At 41.2% G+C, this 16513-nt stretch overlaps 1 long non-coding RNA gene across 1 annotated transcript in view; it reads left to right on the forward strand.

Moving 5' to 3' along the window:
* The window catches only part of LOC140224385 (uncharacterized), a 59707-nt gene extending 44257 nt beyond the window's left edge, over positions 1 to 15450 (forward strand). The window contains exon 2 of the long non-coding RNA XR_011899661.1: positions 14966 to 15450. This is a non-coding gene — a long non-coding RNA (uncharacterized lncRNA). The remainder of the gene's footprint in view (positions 1 to 14965) is intronic.
* Positions 15451 to 16513: the final 1063 nt, after the last annotated feature.

A 16513-nucleotide genomic window follows, 5' to 3' on the forward strand; every position in this document is an offset into this window, starting at 1 on the left:
TCTTTGACTCGCTCGGCTCCTGCCGCCAAACGGGTGCGGGACGCTCTATGGTTGAATGAGGATGGTAGAAGAAGCCGGATTGTTATGTCAGTCGGATTGTTGGGCCTATGTTATGTCTGCCAGGCAGTAAATTATGTCTCGAAAGAGCTGTCAAGGCATTTGATGAAATATATCCAATTGCCAAAGCCAGAGGAGATCGATCAGTTGAAAAGAGACTTCTACCGGATAGGAGGTTTTCCTCACGTTACTGCCCTCATCGATGGGACGCACATTCCCATTCAAAATCCCTGAAATCTCCATTGTTTTTAATCACAGTTTGGGCCTTTTTAGTGTATTTTTTAAATAGTGTTTTTTTTTGTTGTTGTTAATCATGTGGTTAAATAGAAATAATAAAAAAGGCATTTTAATCATTTGTTTCGGCAAGTTGTTGGTGACGTACACGGTGTCAGCCAGAGCTATGTTATGTCTGCCAGGCAGTAAATTAAGTCTCGAAAGAGCTGTCAAGGCATTTGATGAAATATATCCAATTGCCAAAGCCAGAGGAGATCGATCAGTTGAAAAGAGACTTCTACCGGATAGGAGGTTTTCCTCACGTTACTGCCCTCATCGATGGGACGCACATTCCCATCCAAAATCCCTGAAATCTCCATTGTTTTTAATCACAGTTTGGGCCTTTTTAGTGTATTTTTTAAATAGTGTTTTTTTTGTTGTTGTTAATCATGTGGTTAAATAGAAAATAATAAAATAGGCATTTTAATCATTTGTTTCGGCAAGTTGTTGGTGACGTACACGGTGTCAGCCAGAGCTATGTTATGTCTACCAGGCAGTAAATTATATCTCGAAAGAGCTGTCAAGGCATTTGATGAAATATATCCAATTGCCAAAGCCAGAGGAGATCGATCAGTTGAAAAGAGACTTCTACCGGATAGGAGGTTTTCCTCACGTTACTGCCCTCATCGATGGGACGCACATTCCCATCCAAAATCCCTGAAATCTCCATTGTTTTTAATCACAGTTTGGGCCTTTTTAGTGTATTTTTTAAATAGTGTTTTTTTTGTTGTTTTTAATCATGTGGATAAATAGAAAATAATAAAAAAGGCATTTTAATCATTTGTTTCGGCAAGTTGTTGGTGACGTACACGGTGTCAGCCAGAGCTATGTTATGTCTGCCAGGCAGTAAATTATGTCTCTGCGGGACGCTCTATGGTTGAATGAGGATGGTAGAAGAAGCCGGATTGTTATGTCAGTCGGATTGTTGTGCCTATGTTATGTCTGCCAGGCAGTAAATTATGTCTCGAAAGAGCTGTCAAGGCATTTGATGAAATATATCCAATTGCCAAAGCCAGAGGAGATCGATCAGTTGAAAAGAGACTTCTACCGGATAAGAGGTTTTCCTCACGTTACTGCCCTCATTGATGGGACGCACATTCCCATTCAAAATCCCTGAAATCCCCATTGTTTTTAATCAAAAATAATAACTTACAAAAGTCTATCTTGGTTTTTAACATCACTTCCTTGTGGTGGCAAAAAAATATGACTCTCCAGGACCTCCATCATCAAAGTAAAGGTTGCAGCCTCAAAAATTTTGGTGCATCCTGAAGAATTATCCCTAACATCATCAGCGCTGAAGTATCATGCATTCAGGAGCTATTTTCAGATTCAACTTTTGATGGGACGAACCGATCTGGATGTTTGTCAATGGCGGCGGAGATTTGAAAACAACGAGCTTCTTCCTATTTTAGGCGACTTGCCCCCAGCTCCAGAATCATTGCTTACAATTGTACGGTGTAATTGTAAGAAAGGATGCAGACCATGCGGTGTACTTATAAGAAAATGAACGTATCGAGCACGGACTTATGTAACAATAAATTGTGAAAACCCACCTGTATTTCATTCTTTCTATTTACGTTGTTTCAGTTGCCAAGTGAGTATGTCTTCCAAATTTACCTTCTTTCGACTATCCTTTCTCTTAATAATAATCAAATGTTTGAGTCCGGCCTTCTACCATTAAAAGTTCATATATTTCGGTTAAAATGCGTAACCGGTTACGGCTGCCTGCGGTCCGGGTGCCGCGGATGACTTTTTCCAAATTCAAATAAAGTAAATGCGCATCGTCTCTCTATTTAATTAACCCCATTCGCGTTTCTCGTGACCGGTCACGACTGCCTGCGGTCCGAGAACCGTGAATGACTCGTTCGGCCTCTGAGCCCGGAAACTCCGAGCGTAGCACCTGCAGCAATCTAAGCTACGGCACGAGCACCCGGAACTTCCAGCCTCTGAGCCCGGAACGGACGGTAAGTCTATGTAACCCGTAACTTACTTTTCCAGTGCTTTTTTCTACACTCGTCCTGGTCCTCGTTCTCTCTTGGGTAAGACGGCAGTGGGAGAAGAGACGATAAGAAGAAGCGACTACCAGGAGGTCCGAAGCTAGCGCGAACTGGCAATCAGAAGTGAGAGGACGAGTCGGTCGGGGCGCGAGAGCGGAGCAGTGAGTTGAGTTGCGGCATGATTGATTCGCCGGGCCCGATGACCGGTGACCGGTCATCAATTACGCCGGCCACGATCATTTCATTAGTCATAATCGCCCCCCTTCCGCTCCCAGAGGATTTGATTCGGCTCCGATTCCGAATCCCGAATCCTCACCCGCGGATGCGGCTTCTTTAAGGACTTAATTCGAATCCCACCCCCCTTGTCTAATTATCGCCTCGGCTCAACCCTAAAAGCACCGCCGTTGCCAGCCCCCTAAGGTAAAATCAAACACGGGAAGCTCTTCCAGAAAGTCTACTAAAATTTAATGTTGGATTTTCCTAATATTAAATGAAGTTGTAGTTACTTAAATGTAGTTGAAGTTATTAAATGAAGTTGTAGCTGAGCTTGTTCCTACTTCTTGCAAGCGCCCCGACGCCAATTTTCCTGTTTGGTATGATAAAGAGCTCATCAAAATTACAATGGATATAAGATTCTATCACTTCTTGTGGAAATCTAATATTGAAATGAGAGACTACATTCTATTTAAGAAACTAATATTGTAGACGAGATTATTTGATTCTTGGCGCGAATACGTTGACACGAGTTCGATTTAAAAAATCAACACAATTGATGTTAATGGAAGTCGTAAATGACATCGTGCTCGACGTCATGACCAAACAGCTTGTCTGGTACGGTCATGTGAATAGAATGACGGAAGAGAGGCTACCCAAAAAGATGCTTGATTGGGTTCCTCCTGGGAGAAGACGAAGGGGACGCCCGGTGAGAGGTTGGCGACAGGGGGTTATGGCCTATGGGTGAGATGAGGGAATGCCAACTCCCTGATGACCTGTGGGAGGACCGAGTTTGGTGGCGGTTAGGCGTCGCAAAGCGCCGGAGAGCGTTGTGAGAGCGACTCTTATGTATGTCACACATTTGATGGATTTAATCGAATACTTTAATAAAATGCATCAAGTACTCGGAATTACCGGATCCATGGCCGATTTTCCTGACATTTTCCGGATGACATCGAATTTCCTGGTATTTTCCGGTTTTTGCGGGTTCAACACCTTGTCTTCCGTTGGCCGATTGGTGTCAACACGATACCGCGACAAAATACAGAGGTTAAAACCCCGCGTCATACAATTCGACGTGTGAAAATTCCGCATCGCTGGAATACTGCGTGAAAAATGATTAAGGGGAAAAAAAGGATTTCATGACAAAATTTTAAAACTCTGCGACCATCTCTCAACCCCACGTTCGAGATGATTTCGGGCATGGCTTACTATGCTACTACTCCGTTGAAGGATGTCACGACGCTATTGCCTCTCTTCTCTACGGATCCCTCAATATGACAGAATTGAAAAAGGCTTTTGAAACAGAGAAACAATTATGCCGAAAGAAAATTTTCGGAGATATCATCGTCGGAGCCCCACAGCAAGTAAAGTACATTTGAGGCTTAAAGGCCCCACAAGCCATCTCCGCAGATTTTGATTGCCCATTCTATTCTACCGCACGTTGAATGATTGAGCGGAATATCCTTCTTTGCATTATAGAAAATTGAACATGTTTCCTATGGACACCAGATTTTTTCTGAGACACTAACACGGGATTCTTAAAAACAGGATTTTTTCGCCGCGAGATTTGATCCACGGGATTGCGCCATGCTGGATTTCGTCAGTGAACCATTCAACTTGTTCATGCTTTAAGAGAGCATGCTGGATTTGCGCGCAACATTGTTCTTTTTTACTTCATTAATTTGCACTTAACTCCTCCTCGCACAAATACGATCAATTTTTAATAAAATTGCTTGGTTTTATTAGAAGTAATCTGACTTGGGACTTCAAATACTTAAAAATCTAGGACATATTTTTGAGTGATGTCACGTGATGTGGTCCATTCCTCCTTGCTTCATATGTAAAATTACCACTTTCCACGTGCAAAAGCCGCGATGATAAAAAAGCGTGGGTTCGTTGAAACTTGACTTTTTGACGAAGGGCACCTTGCCTGATAGGGCCATACAGAGGTCACTTTAATATTCGTGGGTTCCAATAGAACAAACGGATGTTTCCATTTAGATGTTAGAAGTTCGAATTTAAGTTCGGCAGCACTGGGAAGTACCCCACCACCTGAGCAAACACGATAAATCTCGCCCACCCCCGGCCGACCCCCATATTTATAAAAATCAACACGTGAATATGGATTTTTATCCGGAGATCGTTAACGACGCGCTAATTAGAGTCTGGATTAAAATTGTCGGAGCTCTTTCTAGCGGCCAAGTTAATTAGAGTCGCGTAAAGTTCAGGTGTTAAATTAATCTTTGATTGAGGTAGGTTGTTCGTTCGTTCAGAAAAAAGGGTAATCAAATGGGTATCTTTACACTCACATGGATTCATGACCATCGGTATAGCTAAGAAACTTGCATTAGGATGTGCAAGTGAATAGAACATGAGCGGTAAAAAGATCGGTGATAACGTAGGGAAACAATAAAAAAAGAATCAAGTTGGTGAAATCAAGAAATTATGATCGAATAAGGAACACTTACGTCGACAGTGAAGGATAATTTCTTAAAAACTTTGGTTCGATCAGTTATAAACATGGACTTAGTCTTGCATTGTATTCTGTATACTCAAGGAAACCGCTTTCTATGCGCGACTCTCCTCCTTGCGATACCTTTTGTTTTCCCGACAATTATAAGTCTTAACATATCAACAACGTTGCAAACTTTTGCTAGTGCAAAAATAAGAGTTGTTCCTATCAGTAAATGTCTCAAAAATCACGATGAGCGCATTGGCTAGGTTTGGAACGCACTCCTAACTTCACAATCTGCGTAGGAGTTTAGCGTTTTTTTTGAGGTTCCCGCTTCAAAAACGATTCCACAGCACATGTGAATCGTTAAAGGTGTCGTTCTATCCAACCCCTGTGCACTAGAAGGATACTAAGCAATATTCAACATGGCCAACACCAATCCGCCAAATCACATGTGCCTGGACGAGATTCTAATCACTTCCAGGGATCAGGGAAGAGGTTCAGAATCGAAGAAATATTGTTTCGAGACTTATCGACATCACTATTTTCCTCGCGAGACAAGGTTTAGCATTTAGAGGCAAACGAGGTGAAAGTGTCTACTCTCTTTTAAGTGATCAAAATCACGGAAATTTTCTAGAAATGGTCCAGTTTTTAGCAAAATACAATCCAATGATGAAGGCTCATGTTGAGCGGAGTATTCAAGAGAGCAGAGGTCGAAAAAAAACATAAAAAACATCAAGGCAGGGGAAGTTGTATTACTTTTCTGTCCAAAACCTTCATTAATAAAATTATAACTGTAATTGGGTCCCATGTACAAAAATGTATTTATGATGGATTGAAAATGAATAAAAATTTTAGCATAATGGTTGATAGTACCCAAGATGTGGCCGTTATGGATCAACTAGCAATTTGCGTAAGATATATAAAAAATGATCAAGCTATTGAAAGGCTTTTGAACTTAGGTGTGGTGAATGACTCCACAGGACAAGCTTTGTTTAACCTATTGAAAATCGAACTCGAAAAAAAAGGACTTTCATTATTGGATGTAGAGGCATGCTCCTTTGATGGAGCAAGCAACACGAAAGGTATATACAATGGGTTGCGGGCAAAGTTAAAAGAGGTAAATGATTCCCTTATTTACACTCACTGTATGGGCCATGTATTAAATCTGGTCATAGTTGACTGTACGTCATCAATACTTCTCTCTAAACATTTATTTGGACTTGTGCAACGAACAGCTGTTTTTCTTTACAATTCGCATAAGAGGATGGCTGTTCGGCGAAAATGTACTGAAGAAATTCATTAAGGTCACCAAAAGTTGTATAAACTTCAACATATCGGTGCCACTCGTTGGTGGAGCAAATTCAAAGCTTTGATATCCATTCTCGATCCAAATGAAGAAAAAGTCGCCGAATCAAAATTTGTTACTTTATATTCATTTTTACTGAGTGTAATAAAAGGTAATTTTGATGCTGACACTAAATTTCAGGCAAGAAATCTTCTGCAGCAATGGAGCAAGTTTGAGACTATTTTTGTTGCGATTGTTTTCTTGGATATGTTTGCAACCACATCCCCGGTTTCAACATTTTTACAAACAAAAGGGTTGGACTATGAACAAGCATGGAATGTAATTAAAGCAATGAGTGAGTCTCTAAGAGAGAAACGATGCGATGAACATTTACAAAAATTAACCGAAAGGTGCAAAAATTTTGTGTTCACCCAACCAACGATTTTGTACCCAGTCCGCCCCTGAGTTTTGCTCCAGCAAAAGCTCCCAACAGGCCCATACTTAAAACGGTTGAGCCTTTTGAACCAGGTCAAAAAATTAGGAAGATATGGAAGCCCACTGACGAATCTTTTCTCAAGCTGTACAATTTTTACAACTTGTAATTTAAATAAACTGAATTTGTAATATTTTAAAGTTTTCATAATATTCTAATTTTTACGACGTGTTTTTGACGACTGGTTATACTCATACTGTGCTTTTTGAAAATCCGCGTCTGAATGCACCTCGTGATAAAATCAAGCGGTGGCTGTAGATCATCGTATACACCACTGATACCGTAAAACAAAATTGTATGTTTTTCTTCCATTTTATTGTGCTGAAAAAATTCCCGTAAAAAGGTTGGTTTCACCCGCACAAAAGTCCCTCCGACTTTTCATGCAATAGCCCCGGTTTTTTTTAAGTTAACTGGCGAAAGAATCTATTTCTCTCCAATTTGTATACAAGCGGCACTGAATTGCTCCACCGTCGAGGTGAGGAAAAAATAATAAGAGCAGATCTTGTAGGTGTAAAACGTGATTGTACAAAGGAAAAGTTGAAGGAGGCGTGTCATAAAATAGCTGTAAAATGTCATCCTGACAGAAGGTTGGTTTAAATCCTCAACGGAACCTTTTCGCATTCTTTCGAAATATTCGTTAATTTTCTGCTCAGTCTATGCGCAAAATTACGCCTCCCCTGTCCAACCTCTTTTGTTCACGCACAACACTTCACACAGAGGAGTAACTCGGTGGAATAACTTACTGTGCGTAGCTTGAGCAGCAGTGAAAGACGGAAAAGCGGTCGGAAAACCCGCACTCGGGCGGAAGAGGAAGGGGAAAGCAGCCGTCCTGAGAAAAACCCCATGTGAGAATTTAAGTTTTGCCAAAGATTCGCGCTAAAATACCAATTTCAGGGAAAAATAATTAATGTATTCCCGTGAAGTTGTCAAAGACATAAGATCAAATTGCACGTTCAATTGTCCGAAAAATTATCGGGAGACAATTATTGACAGCTCTTCAAGAAAATTCGAGTTTTGTTCGATGAGATTTGACAATGCCCTAATGTTCGTAGGATGTTTTTTCTCTGAGAGGTAGAAGGGAAGGCGGGAGGACGGAATTCGAAACACGTACGCTCAAAGGCCCTCGCCGAGTCGCGGAATAAGCGGAAGACACTTCTTAATTCATTTGTGCGACGAGTTCAGCTCGGTCTGTGTGTATTCATTTCGGCCCCCGTTAATTACCAGCTAGCTTCCTGGAGCCTTCCGTCTTCGCTCTACGTACGCGATGCTGCGAAGCTTTGTAAAAATTCCCTCACTTTGTATCATTTTATAATCTGTATACTTCATACTGCTTCAAAACTGAAAGTGTAGAAAAAATGCGTCCTGCCCATAACGCAGAATTGATAAAACATGTGTAGATTAGGATGCTGCAAAATCTGCACTGGAAAAAAAAAACACATTGGATATAGAGCCCAGACTCTTAGAAACATCGACAAGAAAAAATAATCTTGATTCAATCAGATTTTTGCTTACTTACATCAAAAGAAAATCCGCTCAAATTAAGAGGCTTGGTTCTTGATTTAAGCAAAAATCCGATTGAATCAAGAGTATTTTTTCTTGTCGACGTTTCTAAGAGTCTGGACTGTAGATCCAATGTGTTTTTTTTTCCAGTGTGGACACAAACCGATACAATGAGACTTTCTATCTAATAAGACTTCGCTGCAAAAAGTTACACTATGCGTGTGTGTGTGGCTTACCGACTTTCGATTGAATCGGGACGTGCGAAAACCGCCGATGTACATTTTTCTAATCTTAAGTTTTGATGAGTTCATGATACTTTTAAAGAGTTGATACAACCATAAAAGTGATGAAAGGACTCGTTTTGGGATTAAAGAAACTCGATGACGAGTTTTAACGCCACTTTCGTGATTGCAACCAACTCCGAAAAGTATCATGAACTCAAAAAAACTAAGGACTGAAAAAATGGACATTATGCGGTGAACTGTCACAGTCCGAACGCGGCCAAGTGCGGGTTTAAAAGTTTCAAAAGTCATTTGATATATGAATTTAAAATTGATCCTTAGATGAAAAATCCCGACTGTTTTAATCCACAAGTATGTTTGCGTCCGATATTTTTTTCAGTGTTTTTTTAGTTACTTGATGCGCACCGCGCAGCAGTGTTAGCCGAACCAACGGCCTGGAGACGGGTGAGAGCGCGAAATATACATAGCGTAAAAATCCTGGAAAATCTCCAACACCGGGATGAAAAAATCATCGCAGGTAAATTAATCATTAATACGGAAAAATGAACAAATCATGTTTTAAGAGTTTTGTTTCCATTCTTGTGTTGGTCCTTGTTGATGCAATTTGTAAATTCAAGATCGTCGATATTGGATCATACGGAAAAGGAGGGGACGCTGGAATCTTTGAACATTCCAAGATTGATAACGAAATACACGGCAATACTTGCAACTTTCCTCCAGGTAAACCCCTTCAGGCTCCTCCCGGAGACCCACGTTATCATCGGATGACGTGATTTTGGTGGAAAAATGTAAGAAATACCAGTATGTTTAGCAACCTGAAAAATCGATGATCATTAAGGAAAACCTTGAAAAAGGTCGTAGATCTGGCTTGAGCTCATCCTCAGTTCGCCTTCAGTTTTGAGTGGATGTAAAATGAGCTCCCACGTGCCTAAATAGTAGGGTATGAGTATCGTTCTCAGAAGTCACGATTGCTCGAATGAGAAAGCATGCAGAAATGATTCACCAAGCGTGCGGCCGGCGCGGCGTACAGTAGTGACTGTAGGACACTGTCGGTTTGCCTTCAGTTTTCAGTGTAGGCAACGCGAGCTCTCACGAGGTCGAAGAGTGGTATCACTTACAGACGTCACGATCGCTTGAGTAATCACACGGGAACAGCAAATGTCAGGTAGCGATGACTCGTTCCATACTTTTTTTGAGTGTGACCGTTTTCTGAAGTCAACGCGGAGCTATCAGCGGACCTCGGGGAAGATCTCCTGGTGGACAGCTTCCAACGGATAGCGACGAGAAGTCTTGGACATTGGTGTAGAATTGAGAAATTTGCCAAAGAGGTGCTAGAGACAAAGAGACTAGTTTTATCAGCCCTTAGGAGGCCTCTGGTTTCAGCCGATGTTACGCCACCAGGCACTTACGGCCTAGCGCACCCCCTAGTCTAGGGGAGCTGCGCTCTCAGTTGATTTAAAATCTCATGTTGCGCAATGCAACCTTTGTTCATTCTTTACTTTTCCATATAGTATCTTGTGAATCATATTGCAGTTAACTGTAATGAACAAAAAAAGAACAAGTCTGATTTAAACGCGATCACTAAGATTTAAAGGACAAATTCGTTAAATTGCCTAGTTTCCAGCTGGTGGATTGAACATGAGTTCTGTTTACTCCTTGCAAGGTAAAGTGCAATTTCAAAAGATAGCCAAAAGGTGATGAATCATTGCCTCCATACAAATGTGTGTTTAAATGGGCTTTAATAAAGTAAGTTATGTGGCGAACACGGGCCAACAAAACGAATAGCAATTTCTAAAAATGAGCAACATTGAGAAATGAATAAAATAAAAAAAGATAAAAATAAGAAAACTGAACAAAATTTAAACAGGGTGTCTAGTGTCTTTTAATTTTGAAAAATCCTGATATTTTCCTGGTTTTTCCTAATATTTTATAAACAATTTCTGATTTTTTTCATTTTGAAAATTCCTGATATTTTCCTGATTTTTCAACAAAGACGGCGCGACGACTCCTGGCACGGTAGGCAACAAGCAGTAAGACTTCTCCGCTGAGGAGATTCGCGTAAGAAAAATTCCTGATAAAACGTCCGATTTTTCCGATTTTCCTGATCGGTCAAAATTCCTGATATTTTCCGGTTTTTCCTGATGCTAGACACCCTGTTAAAGAAGCTGACGAGACAAAATACCTCTAAACCAAACATCGCATGTAGAAGGAGAGCAGGATACCATTGAGAGTCGTTTGGCCGGAGTTCGTCGAACCAACCTGGTCAAAGGCGGTCAAATTTCACTGATCGACGAGTGATGTAGACCGAGCGGGGATCGGCGGTCACCTCGAGTGAATCGAAAGAAAGGTGAAAATTGAATGGGAGCAAGTGGACGCGCCTGCACTTTAACAGTCATAATGTAACTTAAAGAAGTGCGTAAATGGATTTATATCCGATAATTGGTTCCCACGAGCGGATAACACTACTGACCGGGACTCCGCACCGCGTCGAAGAGATAGATCGATAGCTCGATAATGATGGATCAAAGTGGGCGCTCATCATGGTTCGATACTTCCAATACAATACAACAACGGGTATGCTCTATGCGCCGCGAGAAGTCCAACATGGGTAAATGAAAGGAGTTAAACAGAAAGGAACCAATCCACAACGGGATAGAACCGAGAAAAAAAGGTTTAAAGTTTGGCTCCTGCATAAAACTCAATGTAAAAGATAAACAAGTTCAATTTCTGCAAAATTTGCTCCCACAAAAACTTTGAATTTTTGGCGATAGATACTAGAGCAGTGGTTGAGTTCAATAGCACTTATAATTCAATTTTTTCCAAAATGTGGGTTGGTTTCTTTCTGCTTAACTCAGTCCAAATTACATACGGACAGGGCATTTTTGTCGGTACGGTTTGCTAACCGCTACAGAGTGAGCCTAAGCATTCAGGCCGGGCGCTAGTTTGATTCTTTTCAGGTAACAAACTTTTTGTTTTTCAGGAGTTGGGTAAGATGGCCGTTTGCTAACCGCTAAGAGTGAGCTGCCAGTCCGGGCGCTGCTAAGATTCTGTTAAAATAACAAATTCTACAGTGTTTCGGGAAGTAATAACGCTCACGCAACAAGAAGAGGTTAGCACGCATATTTTTTTTTCTTCTTTTTTTCTTTCTCCCCCCCCCCCCCCCAAAAAAAAATACCTAGGTTCACCCAAAATTTAGTCAACAGCATGGTAGTTTGAGCACGGCATTTTTGGTTGACACAGAAGAATGTGACTTCAAGCAGAAACGCAAAAATAAGGCAGATGAATATATTCTTTATGCCTGGTGGTTCTAAACTTGAACGAATAGCAACATATCTTGCACGATGTATGTAAATAAGAACAATTAGGCAAGTTGAATTATTCGTTTTTCGGAGATCAAATTGGACGTTTTTCGTAGAATTGCTATGCGTTTCACGCCGACCAGGGATTGCACTGTGTTTGGCGCAATGCATGAAGTATTCTTACAGCCTTGTAGGCGCTAACAGGCTTTTCGCGCCGAATGGCGACCGCACCGTGTTTGGCGCAATGCGTGACGTATTCCTGCAGTCTCGTAGGCGCTAATGTGCGTCCTGCGCCGATAGGCGACATCACCAAGTTTTGTGCAATGCGTAAAATACTCTTACAGTATTGGAGGCGCTAATATACGTTTCGCGTCGACCGGCAGCCGCCGTCAGACGGTCAAACTTTTAATCCGACAAAATCGGACGAAATATTTGATATAATTTTCGTTGCCCTGTGATTTCGTCACTTTTCTAGTGCCAACACCGAAACTTGACAATGTGAAGTTAAAAGATAATTTTAATACTGTCAACTTAGCGAACCTTGACGTACCTAAATTGAAGAATTCAGTCCTCTCGACTGAAACTTCGAGGGCCTTCACATGGAAACTGCCAGTTTCAGATTTTGGCCTGGTTCATAGTGGGTCTGTTGCAAGCAAGAGATGCAGCCAAAAAAATGTATTCCCTCAACGGGTAAAATTGCACGAAAATCACGCTGGGCACATAAAAAAATATTGATATCCCTTCCTTAGCGCGCAATCTGCACAGTTTGTAACACGATTTAACAAGTTTCCCGCATCTGCGGACAGATTTTCTCAGTCACCGCCGACCAGGTTTGCACGGGCAGAGGAGTAAAATCAATTGAGTTCTTACGCAAGGGGAGTTTATTGCAGTTCGTGAGATTGTTTGTTTATTTTGGTAAGGTCACTTTCCGGGCGAACCTGACTGCCGACCACCACTACACTGGAAAAAAAACACATTGGATCTAGAGTTCAGACTCTTGAAAACATTGACAAGAAAAAATACTCTTGATTCAATCGGATTTTGCTTGAATCAAAACGAAATTCGCTTAATTTAAGAGGCTTGGCTCTTGATTTAAGCTAGATTCTGACTGAATCAAGAGTACTTTTTCTTGTCGATGTTTTTAAGAGTCTGGACTCTAGATCCAATGTGGATTTTTTCCAGTGCAAGAAAAACTGCCTACACGCGCGATAAATTTGAAAAAAGCATGTTACAGATTGCGCTCAGGGGTGCATTTCGGACTTTTGGATAAGCCCAACGTGATTTTCGAGCAAATTAATCCTCAGAAAGTGTATTCAGTTGGCTGTATCTCTCGCGTGCAACAGACTTATTGCGCTGACATGCCTCAACTCAGAGAGCCGTCTTTTCCACATCTTTCAACCGGTAATTGAAAGTCTGTTGACATTTAACTCGTATTTTTCTCCCATGTCATAATTCATTTTTATCGGCCGATATAGGTTTCCGAAATTTTTAAGAAATCTAATACCCACTTCCACAGGGAAGGACACACATGTGAGCATGTGAGGGGTCACGCGGCGCGGCGATGAACCCGCGAAATTCAAAATGGCTGTTGAATATGTCACCAACACAAGTCTTTCCCACAACAATCAAGTTCGACGAGGTAACGTCTAAATTACCTTGGCATTTTCCGACGCTCGCACAGAAGTTTAAACTTAGTTTGAAACTACGTAGTTTTAAAACTACACCTTCGGATTTCCACATCCGGACGTAGTTCGGCGCGAAAACAGTACGACTCGTTTTTGTGATGAGCTAGAAAGCTTACAGCGGGCCAATTATTAAAATTGATAGACCAAGCTATAGACAAAGAAGACAAAAGGGATTTGGAGGGATCTTATTGGAGCAAGCGGAGTCGCAGTGACAACGGAGGAAAGGAATAGACGGACTAACGGCAACCCACGAGAGACCCTTTCGTTAATCCATCGTTTACCCCTTTAGTGTATGGGAACCACCCATTCCAACCAATAGGATCGCTCCATACTCCCTACGTCTACTTTGTCTATTAATTTCAATAATCGGGCTGCCGACAGCATTCGGAGACCTCTCGATTGCTCGGTGACGAGCGCACCCACTGTTCTCGACGCGAAGCTCGCAGTCACTCGCGATCGAGTATTGCTGCCGCTTGTTTCTGTTTTGGCTCGAGTGCCGGACACAAAGCGAAACGCAAGTCATGTGTTAAAGGCACCTCTTAATGAGTCCATTTTACAGAGTAAATGACCCCTCCTCCCCCCGCCCATCGCCGGGGGGGCGGACCCGGTCGGTCAGCTCCTTCTTTCGGCTCCCCTTTGAGCCGGGCTACCTGACTCCTGTTTCTTTGATCTAATAAACTCGCTGGGCCTGTGTGGCAATACTATCACACGCAATTAATCTTCCACCGTGTTCACCGACTCTTCCGACGCCAATCAATGTATTTGTAATCCCGGCTTGAAAATAATCCACTTAATAACTTTTTTTATTCCTTCCAGAGGCACTGGGAGGTCGGAGATCCTCAAGTCTGAGAGAGTCATTGACGTCAGCTATGAAAATTTCGGCTCCCAGTCTAAGCTGGTCATTCGACGCGAGATAACACAATTATTGTTGCTGCTACCTAAATTTGAAAGTACATACCATTTACCACATCTGACGTTTCTTTTTGACTCCTCAAGCAACATTGGATTATAGACAGTGTTTGGTGGTCTTATAACACAAGTAAAAGTGTGAAAATCCATCGTGAGAATTTTCGTTGGGATGTGTAAGAAGTTATCAAACATCTTTACGTTAAATCTCGATACCTACCGCTCGTTCCAAACATTCAAAATTAATAGATGACCCTCTCCGAACGAAGTTTCATAGTGTAGACTGCATGAATACTACTTTAATATTTATCAATCGTGTTGCATCTCCATGACGACATCACTTCTCAATAAGAATTAGTTTATTAATCAATACAATTAGAGTTTTCTTCAATCTTTCTGTGCAGCGGCCTTCTTCAATAAATTATATGAATATTTGTTTATAGGTGATATATTATCATTATTACCAATAAAATTGTTTTTGTTGCTGACTCGACTCAGCAAATGAGAGATTTTTTCCATTTCTTTCGCAGGAAAGAGATTCTGGGAAAAGAATGAAGTTACACTGTTAAAAATCGTTGATTCCGTCCGACGGAAAATCCGGAGTGAGAATGAACACGGGAGTGCGGTTCAGCGCGTAGGTGCTGAGACGGGCTGCATGTGAAGTCAAAGCACTCCGCACCGGAGCTGCAGTACGGCCCGGAGTCACGCGCACCTTCTCTCCCTCGCACTAGCGCTATATACTGTCTCTCCTCCCCTTTAAGCCTACCACTCTCAGAATGAAAATGAAAAATTTAAAGAGAAAAAAATAGAAAAAATAATAGAATAGTGGAAATAATAGAATAGTCGAAATTATGGTATAACAGAGACAAAAGAAAAGAAATAAAATAAAGTAAATCAAATATATGATAAAATGAAGTCAAAGACTAAATTGAAGTAAATAATTAGAGGGAGCAAGGAGATGAAGAAAAAAATAAAATAAGGGAAACAACTAAATGATGTTAAAGAATAGAATGAATTTTAAGAGTAAAGTGAAGTCCAAAAATTATGATGAAGTATATTAAAAGAAATCACAGTAAATATAAAACAAAGTAAAGGAATGAGAAGTAAATAATTAAAGAGAAAAAATGAAGTGCTTGAAAAAATAAAATAGAGTGAAGAAAAAATAGAGACAACAAGGAAATAAAACAAAGTAAAACAATAAAATATAGTTAAAAAATATAGTAAAGTAAACTAAATACACGACAAATCCAGGTAGATTGAAAATATTTTAGCGGCCCGTTCAAATCGACGTTAAATACCGTTTTTGTGTCACTCGCATGCATCGTTCGCTATAGCTCAATCGGTAGGGTCGTCGGTTAGTGTTAGGTAGGTCCCGGGTTCAATTCCCTATGTCGATAGAAAATTTCTAACCTTCAAAATCGGTTAAATCATGTACCAATGGTTTCATTATTTTTATTTTTCATGGTTTCAAAAATTATTTCCACAATTAACCCCTTTCCACCATTCCCTAGCTGCGAACCCCTAAATTTGCGGCTCCCGCGAATCCGTCCGGCGTCGGAGTGATTTCTATGCGTACGGCACCCAAAATCCGTCCTGCCGATTCTCCGTCGGAGTGACTCCTTCGGTCCGGCGAAGTGAGGGCCCGTTCTTACTCGCGCTTGTGCTGAGTCTCACTCCGTTTTTTTTAACAGTGTAGACGGTAACTTCATTCCGTTTATTCAGGTCAGTGGCCTTTCAACCGAATCTTCTGTGCAAAAGGAAGCAGCAAGTCCAAGCGAGGCAAAATACGAAGAGGCTGATTTTCACCTTGAAGCTCAGCGTATTAATAATAGGATCATGGAGAAAAACTCTCACACGTACCTAATTAGGGCTGGCGGGAGAACTTTTGCATCTTCTGGTTCCATATCCTGAACTCTGACCATCGCCTCATTCGTTTTACACTTTTCATATAAATATAGGTTCCGTTTGCTGTTGCGCCGTTTGATATCTTACACATGGAAGTCTCGTGCATTTATGAACCTGTTACGCGCCCAAAACGCACAATGAGTATGTTGTTGTTGTTAGTGGTGGTGGAGTTTTGGTTTTTTCTTAAATTTACATTTTAT

This window comes from Bemisia tabaci, chromosome 4, assembly GCF_918797505.1.
Source record: "Bemisia tabaci chromosome 4, PGI_BMITA_v3".
Lineage (NCBI taxonomy): Eukaryota > Metazoa > Arthropoda > Insecta > Hemiptera > Aleyrodidae > Bemisia > Bemisia tabaci.